This window comes from Candoia aspera, chromosome 1, assembly GCF_035149785.1.
Source record: "Candoia aspera isolate rCanAsp1 chromosome 1, rCanAsp1.hap2, whole genome shotgun sequence".
In the NCBI taxonomy this organism is placed as follows: domain Eukaryota; kingdom Metazoa; phylum Chordata; class Lepidosauria; order Squamata; family Boidae; genus Candoia; species Candoia aspera.
The window spans coordinates 316446350-316461116 of record NC_086153.1 but is presented as its reverse complement, the minus strand read 5'-3'; the positions used below and the strand labels follow the sequence as shown (position 1 = coordinate 316461116).

At 40.5% G+C, this 14767-nt stretch overlaps 1 protein-coding gene across 1 annotated transcript in view; it reads left to right on the top strand.

Annotated features, from left to right (window-relative positions):
* The first annotated feature begins 14285 nt into the window (after nt 1-14285).
* The window catches only part of CEP170B (centrosomal protein 170B), an 87075-nt gene continuing 86593 nt past the window's right edge, over nt 14286-14767 (top strand). Inside the window, exon 1 of the mRNA XM_063290405.1 lies at nt 14286-14676. The gene's annotated coding sequence lies outside the window, so the exon portion shown is untranslated. The remainder of the gene's footprint in view (nt 14677-14767) is intronic.

The window sequence follows — 14767 nt, the reverse complement described above, 5'->3', positions numbered from 1 at the left end:
AGAATTTTGGTTTTGTAAAAGGAAAAGCAGATCCATGTGTATATGTGAAGAAAGACAAAACAAGTAGATATTAGATATCACTATATCAAAGACATGATAGCCAAAGGGGAAATAATATTAAAATATTGTGAATCAAAAGACATGATTGCTGATATTTTAACCAAACCTCTTGCTCTACCAAGACATACAGAGTTGACAAAGAAAATTGGTTTGTGTCTTACTCATTAGCATAAAAAAAGGGGGAGTGTTGGCATTTTTTTCTACTCTTGGCTACCATGGTAATTAAGTACTTCCTTAAGCATTGGCCGGGTGAAGAGATCGAATTTAATTGGTCTCAGTTTAGGTGTTAATAGTTGCATTGCCTGAGGGGAAGGCAGCTTGCAGGACTTTTGTTTTAGTTTTTAGCCTTGCAGCCAAGTAAGCAGCTCAGTTCTTTCTGAGCATGTGTGTGAATGCACAAGCCTGTAAATATGTTTTTGTGTTTTCTGTAAATAAATTTTATTTTTATAGAAATGCCTGGTGTGGGCCAAATGCTTTCCAGCACTCTGCAAGATTTTTTTTTTTAAATCTCACAATAAGATAGTGGCAAAGTACTTCCATAATTTTGCCAAGAAAACTACATGGATATGTCCATGAAGACATGAGAATCAAGGGAGACCTTTTAGTCTGATACAGATGGAGAAGACTACTGTAAATAATTACCTCTATAATTGCTTCTTACAAGGATTGCTGAAATCTGTGCTTTTATCAGTTGTTTGAAATGTAGAAATCCAACAAATTAAATGTCAAGTTGCATCTGGAGGGGAGCAAATGATGAAAGCAGGGTTGCACTGATGTGACCCAAGCTCAACCATTGTTGTACATGTGGAGCATAATGTTGCACTGGATTCTGCAAATGCCTCTGCCCCCTCTGACAGAGAAAGTTCTCTCTGCAAATATTGATATATTTGATATTGAAAGGAAAATTATCATTAAAAAAGCAAGCAATAATTGTGTTCCATATTATTCCAGTACTGGTTTGTATTGGTGAGTGCCCATGTTTTGTGCAAATCTGCTTGAAGATGAATTGGGGAGAACCTGCACATAGAATGGGAGGTGATATTTTGCATAGTAACAAGACTGGGAAACCTTATTTGTAATCCCTAAACACAATATTCTATATTGCTGGAGCAAGCATCCTCTCCCTTGTCAAGAGCCACTTTTTGTAAGAATAATCTGTTCGGATTCTATCATGTATGGACAGAATGAAAAACCCTTCCTAGCATCTACCACACTCTGTCTCTCTCCCCACCCAAACCTGCATTTGCTTCCCTTCCTGGAAAGGGGAAAGGGTTTTTGCAAGAGTTCTTATTTCTTTGTTTGCGAGGCCATGTGCAGTTTTAGACCAGCAGGTTACCTACCCGTACACTAAAAGAATCTAGAAACTGACATTCATTTGGCAATTATTTCCACCCAGAGGAAACCATAACAATACAATAATTTTATGTTTGTAGTATATACAACATACATATCCTCAGGGTTGTAACACTGGGGACGACAGCATCTTGACTTGAAGGGCATTCTGGGCCCTGAAAGGTGAAGCCCCAAAGAAGGACATTGTTCAAAATGTACACCCCCCCCCCACAAAGAGTACATGATGCCTGGATTGTACAGGTTTCAAGCATGAAGGCTGAGATTTAAGGGAGGGTAACACTCTTAATATAGAGAATTGATTTGTAACTATCAGTGATTGCAACAACCAGTTTTGACCAGATAATACACACATTAATGGGAAGGGAAGAATGGCACTCCTTGATCTGTGCAATGATTCCTTAATGTTTTTAGAAAACTATAAAGAGCTATGATTTCACTTGTTCAAGGGAGCCAGGAAATGAAGCCTGCAGAAAAAGATCATGAAAGATCTATTTTTTCTTGTGCAATTCAGGATTGTCTACTGAAATGAAATAAAGATTTAAGATCAAAAGAAGGAACTTCTGTCTCTCTTACACAGCAAAAAATTATACTAAGGGATTTCCTGCCAGGAGCTGTAGTAATAGTTTTAGAAGAGGACAGGACAGATTCCTGGAGAATCACAGTACCAATGACTATTAATATAGATATCTATCTACTACTTTAGGCAACATGCCTTAAATATTGGCTCTTGGGAAGAGGTCTGTTGCTTTCCATTCTGTATATGAACTTTTCAAGTGTATCAGTTGACTTCTGGGTAATACAGAATGGTGGGCTAGTTGGACCTGTGGCCTGATCCAACAAGGTTTTTATGTCAACCATCTGCTAGTGGGCAGCAGGAAAGTATGAAGAGTGGTCTTCTACGTATGAGTACCAACTAGTTGCTTCTGGGCACAATTCAAAGTGCTGGCTTTGGTAACTCAAACTTGAATAGGTTGGGGTTAGACTATTTCAATAAAACTCTTTTTCCAGCCTAGCAATTAATTCAATTTATGTGGGTTTCTGTAAGATCAGTAATACTTACATGAGTACCGATTAGATTAGAATATCTGAGAAAAAAACTTGTCTGATTTAATTCACAATCTTCAAGTCACTTTGTTGCCCGTAAACTCAGGCACCCCAAGTTTGGTGTGGAGCTGAAGACCTATTCCCTGAATTTGGGAGAGAAACAACTTAACCTTTGCAAAGGTGGCTTTCTGCCTACCTGAAAACAGGAATCACACAGCAATTCAGGCAAAAGCAAAAAGCATTTATTAAGAGGGGTGAAGACCTTTTATAGGGTGCAGAAACAAATGATACATTCAGTACATGTGATACATCATAAAGCAAGTAATCAAACAATGAAAGACACTGATTACATGTGAGAATTGAACAATAGAAAACATGGATTCTAGGTAACATTCCACAAGTGGCAAATTTACAAGTTACATTAGTCCCTTTCCCAGCAGGATTTGTATCTTTTAAAACTTGCAAGTGTATTCAAGGACTTCCAGAATACTCTCCCTCTTGTAGTTGCTGAAAAGGCAAGTTCTCACATACCAGAAGAAATGGCCTTGGCCCAGATGAAAAAATGTTGTCCTAAAGTTAGAAAAGAGGCCTAGACTGCCATGTTAGAAATGCCAGTATCACCTTTTCTTAAAAGCTAATAATGAAGCCTAACAATTCCAGGTAACAACTTCATGGTCAAAAATATAGCCAGTGGGTACCAGAGATGGAGGATTTTCAGCTGCAGTGGCTGAGACTTGAGAAAGTCGTCTACATATTGAATGCCTGATCCCAACAGTGATGGTGTGGCAACAAAGGAAGGTTTATTTTGGTCAGCTGGAAATAAGGATTTTTTTCTGCCTTTCCAACTTTTAGCTTTATAGAGAGGTGGTGTAAAGATGGAGTCTGAGGACTCCAAAGACGGAGTGGAGGAGGAGAACTGGATGACAGTTGGTGAGGGGGCGAAAACCAGAGCCTTCAGAGCTGCTGATTGGTGGAGTCTCTGATGAAGAGACTCAGCAGCCAATCAGCGCTTGACAGTGGAGAGTGGCAAAGAGAGCTCAAAAGGTGATTGGCTCCCTGCTGAAAATGGCAGGAAAGTCAAGCCTTAAAAGGCGCCCACACAGAGAACGGGTTGTTGGTGACACCCATTCTCTTCTCCCAGCCAAGTTCCCAGATCAGGCTGCTTCAGCCGACCTCCCTACCTTCTGTGAAAACTTTTCTCCTCAGAATTCTGTCTCTGCTGCACCTCCTGCTTCCTGCCTTGCCGCCGAGCTGCCACTTCCCCGGAATCTCTCTCAGCCACATCTCCTGCTTCCTGCTTTGCTGCTGCGCTGCCGCTGGTCCTGGATCCACTCTCATCAGCTGGGTAGAGCAACTTCGTCTCCTGCTGTGCTGCTGCGCTGCTCCTGCTTCTGGAGTTGCTGGCTGTCACTGCGCTGCTGCTGTCTCCGGAGCTACTTGTTGCCAACGATCTGATTTGTCTCTGCTCCTTGCCTGGCTGCTGAGTGAGTTCAATCCTCCAGTCTGGTTATACTCCTGCCTTGCTGTTGGTGATTCCAGCCAACCAGTTCAGTCTTGCCATTGCTTTGCTGCTGTGCAAGTCAGTTCCAGTCCAGCTGTTTCAACCATCCTGCACTGGTGACTCGGTCTGTCAGTCCAGCCTAGCTCCCTGTCTGGTCTCAAACAACGCCAGTCCTTGACTCCAGCCACACTGGCTGAATTCCTGCTCACACACTTCAGCCACTGCAGTTGCACATTAATTTGTATTAAATAAAACCCATTAATACCTCTTCTGTATTCAGTCTGCTTGGTCAGAACAGGTGGACACAGAAAGAATCTGTTGGATCAGACCAAAGGCAATCTTGGCAAGCATTCTGTGTCACACAATGGCCAAATCATGCCTTTGAGAAGTCCAGAAGCAGAGAATGACTATAACAGTCCTGCAATACTATTATATCTCAGTAAATATTGGAAGGAATGCTCCCCTCCCCTCCTCCACCTTTTCCCCTATCATTAAGGAATACTGAATGAGAACACATATAAACAGGAAATCTAAGGAAGAAATTGCAGGTTGAGAAGTGGATTTAAGTTTCAGAAGCATCTTGATGTAGCCACGCATCCTCCTTTCTGGAAATCAGAGCATAGATCAGAGATGTTATCTCTCAGGATAATAAAGTTGTAAATACAGGTAGCCCTTGCTTACCAACCACAGTTGTTCAGCAACTGTTCGAAGTTACAATGGTGCTGAATAATGAGACTTATGATTGGTCCTTGAAGTTGCGGCCGTTGCAGCTGATCGCAGTTCAGGCGCTTGGGAACCGGTGCACATTTACGATGGTCAAAGCATCCTGTGGTCATGTGATCACCATTTACGATCTTCACAGCCAGCTTTTGACAAGCAAAGTCAATGGGGAAAACGGAAGAAAGTTGCAAATCGCAGTCGTGCTATACCAATTTGATTTAGAATTTTATATCTGCATGTAATGGTTACTTTCCCTTTCCCATATTTTCCATTTCCCCATAAACTGTTTTTTACATGTAGAAATTTTTACTTGGTGGAAGAGGTCCCATGGAAGAAGGGGTCTACCAATGAGGTTAATATATATTCTCCTCCCAGTTTGTAACAGGGATTTAGAGGTGAAGCTGTGGAAATGTCCAGTGCAGGAGAATAGGTTAACTTGCCTCTCCCCAACATCCCTCTTAATCCAATTGGAGAACAAGGCAGGATCTGTTTAAGTTTTTTAAATAGCACATAAGATTGGCCTGAACTCTTTTAACATTGCACGCATTTCCTAAGTTCATAGGCACTTATGCTAAGCCTGCTAAGCAGGCCCACAAATTGATTTTAACAGATGGGCACACAGACTGAAAAGTTAAGATTTTTCCACAGGGAGCATATGTAAGAAGGTCAAATTACTGTCATCAAGAATCCAAACGTTGCTCTTTGCTATTTAGAAAAAAGATAAATACTTAATATCCTGTAAATGTATGGATGATCTATGCCAAAATATGCAGTCCAAACTATACAACATACTGTACACTGCTTTTTTAAAAAATAAACTCCCTTGTGCTTCTTTGTTCTCCATGTTGCCAATCCTTTAATTATTCAAGAAATACAAAAACCCAAACAAAACTAAAGCACCAAAAGATCTCCCCCACCAAAATAAAAATAAAAAGAGAAACATTCACTTCTATTTTGGGGAAAAGGAAGGTACCTATGACTGATGGTAGACAGTATGGTAGACAGTAAATAATGATTATTATTCAGTAGCTTTGTCCCGATTAGTAGTCTGTCTTGTCCTATGCCAAGATGACCTTTGGATGCTATCTGTAATGATCTCTTTCCCTGGAGAGGATTGCAGTAGAAGGAAGACACCATCAAACCCTTCTGCAACAAACTCTGAAGGTGCTGCATCACAGAGACTGAGGTGTTAGCTTCCATGAAGCATAGTCTTTCCAACTGAATTTTTATGGGATTTCTTTGAAAGACAGAAAAGACAGAAAACTTAACCTTGTGATTAAGTTAAGAAACATTGCTCATATAAGAACAGCCCTTTAGATGTGCCAGAGTAGAACTATTTTTTTTCCAGGTTTAGGATTGCCTTTTGCCTTTTATAGCAAGCTAGAGGGATACCCAGGATGAAAGTGGGCAGAGCTGGGCCAAGCCCTAAATTTGATTTTATCTAATTTAATTGCAATTATGTTAGATTAAATATGATTACATCCCAATTGTTATTTACTTTCCATTTCCTATCATATTAACAATTATAATTACTAGCCACCAAGGCCAGTTCTAGGATCAGCATTAATTATTGCATGCCTCCTTTCAAGTGGCTAGGAGATTTCAGGTAGTAAAACACAAATTTGGCTACTTTTGGGAAATAGTGACAGCTTAGGGGGGTTGACTATATTTGATTTATACACATGTAAACAGGTAACACACAGAAGTAAACAATAGCTAGTTCTCCATGCAAAGTACAATCTCATTTTTTTCCCCCAGAGATGGTGTCTTCAAGGTAGGCTCACAGTTTTTTCTCTTTTCTCACATTGCAGAAATGGTTGCCAACTTCCCCCATCCGCAGCAGAGAGAATGCAACTTTCTCCATACATTGATAGTTAACACACTTTGGATATCCAATCATCAGCTTTTAAGTTTCTATTAATCAGCCATGCTGGACTATTAGCAAATAATCTCCCTAACAAAGATTATTCTTGACCAATTATTTTAAAAAGAACTTTGAAATAAAAGTCCTGATGTTTAACAAGTGAACAAGTGGGATGGCTAGACAGCTGCTTTTTCATATTCTTACTGGGTTAGACTTTATGAGGGATGTCTAGCACGACATATGACACACTTCCACTGGAATAAGCGAAAGATAAAACCCTAAACCAGTGTCTCTGAAATACATCAGATTGTGTCTTACTCCAAATGTGCATAAGATTATGGCTTCAAGTGTTTGTGGCTAACATTGCCACAAATAGTAGTAGTAGTAGTAGTCTGACTTTTCATGCATCTATAACGAGGTACAATACAACTTAAAATACAGCACCAAGAAATAAATACAGTAACATATTACAATCCAACTGAAGATCATATCTAAAATATACAGCCTCAGTACCCCAAATGACTTATAACATTTAAAACAACTGTTAAAATCTATTATCTAAATAACAGTATTACTCTGCAAAAATAACTTATATTTAAATCAACTTCACAAAGGCCCATAAAAAGAAGCATTTTATTGCTTTTTAAAAATTTGATAGATCACACCCGTGGCGTAATTCCACTAAGGCTTGGATGCAGAAGTAGTCCTGGAAGATTCTACAGTGGCCATCACAGTCACCTGACTTGAACCCCATAGAAAATCTCTGGTGGGATTTGAAGAAGGCAGTTGCAGCACACAAACCCAAGAATATTACTGAACTGGAGGCCATTGCTCATGAGGAATGGGCTAAGATTCCTCAGGAACGTTGCCAGAAGCTGGTGTCTGGCTATGCATTTCATTTGCAGCAGGTCATAACAGCAAAAAGGTGCTCTACTAAGTAACAGAAGATGCTTGCCATGAAGGGGTTGAATAATTTTGAGACTGGAGAAGTCATTATAAGTTGCATTTTCAGTTGACTTCGGGGACACCACTTGAAGCATTTGTTGTGTTGAGCTATTTCAATTGCTTTTGTTTGATTTGATCATTGCAAACAGCTGAAAGTCTGTACATTTTGACTATCAACCTGATTTGCAATGGGGGTTGAATAATTTCAATTACAACTGTACTTAATCTGGTTATGGGGAAAAGACAATCTGGGTTCAAACAATACAGTAAATCCAAAACTAACCAAATAGGCTAGGTTAATACAATGCCAGTAGAAAAACTAAAATATTAAAACTACACAAGATTATTGCTTTATGTTAATAGAACCATTAAGTCTTTAACTGATCTGGTTAAAGTGTGTTGTGCAAACATACCAATTAATTCACTATCTTACGGATCTCTATTAAATAAATTCCGTGACTCTGACATATGGCTATTAGGAGAAAACGTAATTTTAAGAGGAAGTTTAGCCTGCTTAGCTAATTCTTGTGTATAGTCAGTCACTGGGAATAACATGCTCCTGTAATTAGCTGAAAATTATCAGAATTGTCTATCTGGTAGTTTCATGGCAATAGAAAGAGCTGATGATGGCAAAACTCAACTAATAACTTTTTAAAATTCAAGGTGATATGAAAATATGCCATTCTTCCTAAGAATAATTCTTAACAGAAGAGTCAATTACCTAACAATCTGAGTTAAATATAGCTTATACAAAGTTATAAAGAAGTTAGGATGTTTTCAACTGCTCTTTTTCACTTTGGGATATCCAGCACAGTGAAACAGGCACAGTAAACCCCTTCAATATTTAACCCATCTGTTGTAATGTCTATTTGTGAAAGAAGAAATCAAAATCACTCCATCATGGTTTGCCACATAATTCAGTGGCTCCAGAGGCCACTGAAAAGGAGCTGAAGTATCTGTGTGGAAAGTTAAAATTGCCTATTTCTGACCCATCAGGACACGAAAGAGATCAGGAGATCCTAAGAATCTTTGTTGCAACATCCAGAGGTAGAGTTGGCCTAACATGCTAAACCATGTTTGGCTTAACATTTTTAACCTGTAGAGCTAACTTAGACTTTGGAAAAATCTCCGCAAGATTTCTGTTATCCTTCCATTTTCTTTTTCTCTATTGGTTAAATGTTTTAAGCCATTTGGGCACTTTGCAATCGGCGCATATTTATGACCATTGCAGCATCCTGTGGTCACATGATCACCATTTGTGGGCTTCGCAACTGGCTTGCAACAAGCAGAGTTAATAGAGAAGGTAGAAGTAAAATCATAAGTTGTGGTCACATGATGTTTCAATTAACGACTGAAGGGGAAGTGAGATTTTAAGCCCATCATAGTCACATGATTTTCCACTTACTGACTTAGTGGTACTTAGTGGCAGAGTTGCCAGTCCCAGTTGTGGTTCCTAAGCGAGGATTACCTGTAAACCAAAAATATAGAAAGCATCCATAAAGGTAATGTTGATTCTTTGAATGAGTCAGGTTTTGTTTCTGAGCGTCTAAGAGCTATGGTCTATGAGCTACAGGTATTGTATATATGTGCTTTAAGAATACTTGGAAAAATATTAAAAACCAAGGGAAAGCATAGAATATACATTTGAATGTTTGCAAAGAAGATTTAGTCAGATTTTTAAGCAACTACCAATATGGTATTCTACAAGTTTTAAAAAACAAGAATAAATTATAAAAGCCAGTAAAAAACTAACCTAAAGATATTGAAACACTGAAAATAATTTAAAAAGCAAGGTTGAAAAGACATTTAAGTACTTTTCTAAAATTCAAGAGAGTAGAATCTATCTGTGACTCTGAAATGAGTGTGTCCCACAAGTTAGGAATGACAAAATAGAAAACCTTTCCCCATTTGCTTGGTAAGCAGTTCTCTCTGAGGGGCTGAAGGATCTGTGGATATTAATAATTGAACAGTTTGATTGTGATACAGGGTTCCCTTGGACTATTCAGCTCTATGCTGTTTAGAACTTTAAATCCTTGATCTGGCAACCAATCTTGGTCTTTCCATGTTGATATAATAAAGATTTCCCAACCAGAATGCATCCAGCTATGTACTCCTCTTGATAGTCAGTTTGGTATAATGGTTATGGCATCAGGCTAGAAACCGGGAGACTGTGAGTTCTAGTCCCGCCTTAGGCACAAAGCCAGCTGGGTGACCTTGGGCCAGTCACTCTCTCTCAGCCCTGGGAAGGAGGCAATGGCAAGCCACTTCTGAAAAAACCTTGCCAAGAAAACTGCAGGGATTTGTCCAGGCATTCTCCGAGAATTGGACACAATTGAACAGATTAAAAAAGTACTTTTCTAAGCCTTAAAAATCTCAGCAATGGCCCTACTGGCTAGGATATTCTGGGTGTTGAAGTGCACACATCTGGAAAGCACCTAGAATGGAAAAGGTGATATTATAGATTCTGAAAGTGTATACTGGTTAGCAGCCTACTTTTGCTGAATCTTTGATAGAACATAGAATGCACTGCAATAATCCAGTGAAAGATAACCAAGACACAGATAGCTGCAGTCAAATCAGGAAATACTATGGCTGGTAAACATCAAGATCTCCAACTTTTGAAACTTTCAGATTACAGCAGAAGACTAAAGAAGATAACTTTCTCAGCAAGGAAGTATAGTCAGGGTTCACCTGCCCAAAAAATGCACACTTGCCATTATCCTGTGTCTTGCATGGAGGTTCATGCCTTATTTTCCACTATCACAAATGTCAAAGAGTGAAAAAGAGATCAAATGAGGTCTTGTTAATAATCTTGATGTCCTCCAGAGAGCGTGGAACTGAGCAGACTATGCATCAGTTGCCTTTAGAGTGCTGCTGAGACAACACCCTTGTTTTGTGGTACTGTGTAACAGAAGAATTCCAGCTGGCAAGGTTCATTTGGAGCTATCCAAGGTCCTGCTTCCTGCTGTCCTCTTCAGCACAGGGTCTCATCTTTGTCAGTTGAATCTACAGTACCACTTGAAGACCTCTGACTTGTTACTACCTTTTCTGTCCAGATTTGACTGATTCACTTTGATTAGACTTTTCCTGACTATGTCTGACACCACTGACTTCCCTGAAAGTCTCATAAAGCTGTAGTTCAGATGCATTCATTGCTATAGCTGCCCTCTAATAGTAAAAGTACCAGGGATGTGGACCAGAAATGTTCTAACTTAGGTAAGCTTTGTAGTTTCTAAGTTGCATGTTTGCTTTTCAAGTGACTGTTCTAAAACACTGATAAGGTACAGTAAATGTACATTGCAACTGCATATTATTTTGTTGTCTGTTCCCCAATCCTGTTTACAACATTCCAATACTAATATTTTTTCTCTATCAAAGTTTTAATTTCTTTTAATGTAATGTCCTAACCTAACATTCGAGATCTGCAGTCAAGCTGGACTGATTTAAAAGAGTTATGAGTCAAGGTGATTTAAACCAGCAGGATGACAATAACTTAATCAAACGTATCATTTCATATATTTATTAAATTATGATACAACTCTGAATGATGGTCAATTTTCTCCAATGTGGGGTATTGGACTACAGCTCTGAGAATTTCTCACCATGATGGATAATGGAGAGCTGGCTTTAAATAATCCTTAGTTATATATTAACATGATGCAGATTTGGATCATTGTAAAAATAAAATAGTTCTTAAACACCGGGGATCATAAGTCTGTTGCTATGATTAAATAAAAGAATATCGAGGAATGATAATTTTGCCTTCTCCCTTCCACTGTTGCTCTTTTGCTCTGCTGTGCCCTAACCACAGCTGTTCCAATAAAGTACAAAGGCTAAAATGCCCACAACTGATACATAGAAGTCTAGGCAGTTACAGTATTCTGCAGAACATAGTAATTTATTTTCATCCAGTGTAAATGAAATGCCTATGCTTAATATATGAGTTTTCTGAGTCCCTTATTTGTGTTTGCATTAAAGAAGGCTTTTCTGGGTGGTTGGAAAAACAACCCAATAATTTCTAACTTTACTGAATAGAAGTATTGATTTGCTTGAGAAATTAATGGTAAAGCTCACATACTTAGAACCAGATTATTTAATGTTAACATCATTTCAGAGAAATCTACTTGCAATAAAAAAATGTAAACAACTGATTTAATTAAAAACTAGATTTCTTAAATTGGCCCTTTCATATAAAAACACATGCAGTTAGCTTGGCTAGGGTGTTGAGTGCTCTTTTGTGATCCAGAAAAGATAGAACAGGGGTAAGAGATATTGTGGGCTGGGAGTACTTCAGGAAATGTTAAGAGGATACCACAGGTACTATCATAAAATGGATCTGTGGCTGGAAGGAAAATGGGGAGGCTGCTTCCTGCTGCCAAGGTTTTCTTTCTTTCCAGCTTACCTTTGTCTCCTTCCTGAACTGGATAAATTTCAAGCAAAACACTGGATTATAGGCACTGGAACAATGCCTACGCAACCCGAGTTACATTGTTAACACTTTGAAAAAAATGTGCAATTTCTCAAGTTTCTTTCCACTGAGAATGTCTTTTACTTTATTCTCAGGATGTTGGATACTTTCCTTTGAAATTTTCTTAGTGGTAATTATGAGGTTACTTTATTAATGAGAGAGGATGCTATTATCTGTGTGGCTGCCTCTTTCTATTATTCTTCCTGGTTAGATCCAGGGAAGCCCAAAGGGAGATATTCCCCTGATGTCTTTCTTTGTAACATGGGAAGATAGAGAGGCTGTAGCCTGACTGAGATATGACAGGAACATCCATCCCTTGGCCACCTTGGTTGCTGCTAGGCATTAGGAGCAACAAAAGCATTGTTGTTGTTGTTGTTGTTGTCCTTGTTGTAATCTACAATTAGATTCACAGCCAAAGACTGGTGGGTGAAAACTTAGTAATTCAGGTTCTAACCAAGGACCTAAAAATTATTAAGGTAGTGTCTGAGGATATAAACAGTTGCAAGCAGGCTATTTTTTTTTTTTTTGTAAAATTAGGGTGTTCATGTCTGATAAATTCAAAAATTCCAAATACCAAAGACGACCTTTAGGGATTGCTCCAAGGGCTCCAATCACAATTGGTATAATCCTTAAGTGTTCAATTATTATTATTAGTAGTAGTATTTATTGTTGGTCACAGTCAGCCAGATGTTTAGACTGGATTTGGCATTTTTGTCTACCTACTGAGTCCTTTCCAAGGACCTGGGATAGGCAGATGTTGTTTAATAATATTAAAGGTATTGTTGTTTGCATATTATTATTATTATTAAATGTAACATTTCTGACTCACATGCGCTCATTAAACCTGATGTAGTTGTAAGGCCATCCAGGCTAGTGAACTGCCCCCATCTTAACTGATGCTCCTCAAGCCTGATCAAAAGCATATTCTTTCATTAAACTGAATGAGAACCAGTAGACAAAAATGCACCAGTGTTGTTTTTTTCCCCTCCATAGCATTAGTTCTTGTAAAAATCTACCTGGTTCTTTCTCCAGGTGCTGGGCCAGCATGGGAGTGGAGCCCAACACATGTGTACTTGGTATGGAATGCTATGGTGCTTGGTTAGTGTGCGATGGTTTTAATTCTGTGAGGTTTTTGTTATATTTTATAGTGGTTGATTGCTGTTAGCTGCCTAGGGTTATACTGTATAAGATGGGCATCTGGCCATATACATCTTTTAAATAAATAACTATATTGGAGATGGGCAGTCTTCCAACTAAATGTCTAATTGAAATGATTTTTTTAGAAAGTCAAATGGGACCCCAAGCCTAAGTGGATGTTGAAAAAGTTTCTGCAAGTAAATGGGTGTCCTCAAGCATCTGATTGCCCACCCTGAGTTAATATTTGGCAGATCAAGAGCATGATTCTTGGCTTCTTTATGCATATATTAGGTCAGCAGGGTTCACAAACAGAAGAAAACAGAAGAAAAAGCAGCACAGGATCAACTCAGGGACCCAACATTCTAGTGGATATGAAGGAATAATAGCAGCACATGTTGATTAACAAAATATATAAATGGTGACATCATTTGAAAAATATGCTTGCATATAAAACACTATGCATAACCCCCGGTTTTCTACATTTTATAACTTACAGCAGCAGAAAAAATGGCCGCATCTGAACTTTGGGGGGGAATAAAAATTACATTTATTAAATTATATTTCAATAAAGTCACGCTAAAGGAGTTTTACTTTTTGTTCTTCCCCACTTTGGAGAACATCTGTGTTCAGAGAACGTTTCCCACTTTCCTCGACTTGCTGAGAACCCTGGACTAGGTAGGCCGAAAGGTCTCCGCTTGAAAACTGCTGACCTGGCCCAGAGAAAATACTGACCCAGGTAGCAGCCTGTCCAGGGTATGCTCCGGAGACCCAAGGGCCTTGCTGGGCCTAGCGCCCAAGCGATGAACACGTATTTCCAGCAACAACCTCCTCTGTTGGCGTTTCTTCCCTGCATGCTCCGTTGCTCTGAACTTGGACCTCTCGTTCTCCCAGCGGCTCCAGCGGCGCATACCTTCTGCCACGGCGTCGGAAGCGGCGACCCTCCTAACTGCGCGATCCCCACCTCCAATCCTCCCGCCGCCTCGGTGACCCCCCCAACCCTGGCTTTTTTTTCCAGAAGCCACGCCGCGGGCCGCTGCTCCTCCTCGCGGAATATCCCGCCCCGGGGCGTTCCAGTCCATCCGCTCTCACCGCGGCAAGCAAGCTCGGGCGCAGCCTTGGGAGGAGCGGAAAGCGAGCCGGCCTGCCCTTCGCACCTCGCCTCGGCGCGCCCCAGGCTGGCGGCGCGAGGTTTCGCTCCGTTGTCACCTGACCTAACCTGGCGGTTGGCTGCCAGAGCGGCCCGGGAGGGAGAATTAGGCTGGGCATACGGCGCAGGAGGGCGAGGGAAGGGGAGGAGAGAGAAGCCGGAGCCGCCCCTTGGCGCCTGGAACCTGCTGTGCAAGTCAAAGCGGGAGGCGGCGCTGCCTGCCTCGTTGTCCCTAGCAGCGAGAAAGATCCAGGCGCCGAGAAGGAAGAGAAGAGAAGCCGAAAAACAAACGTGGGCAATGGCAAAATAGCAGCGCTTAGCCGAGAAGGCTAAAGGGGGACTCGAGGTTGCCGCCGCCACGCCGCCGGCTCGGATCGGGCGCTCTCCACCTGGCGCAGCGCTGAGGGAAGGAAGCCGGAGCCGTCGGTGTGGGCAGGGTAAGGTGGCCAGGTAACCGGGGGAAGGCTGAGTTTATGGGAAAAGCAGCCATCCCGACTCCCTGCTGAAGGAAGTCCCGGCCAGGTCCTC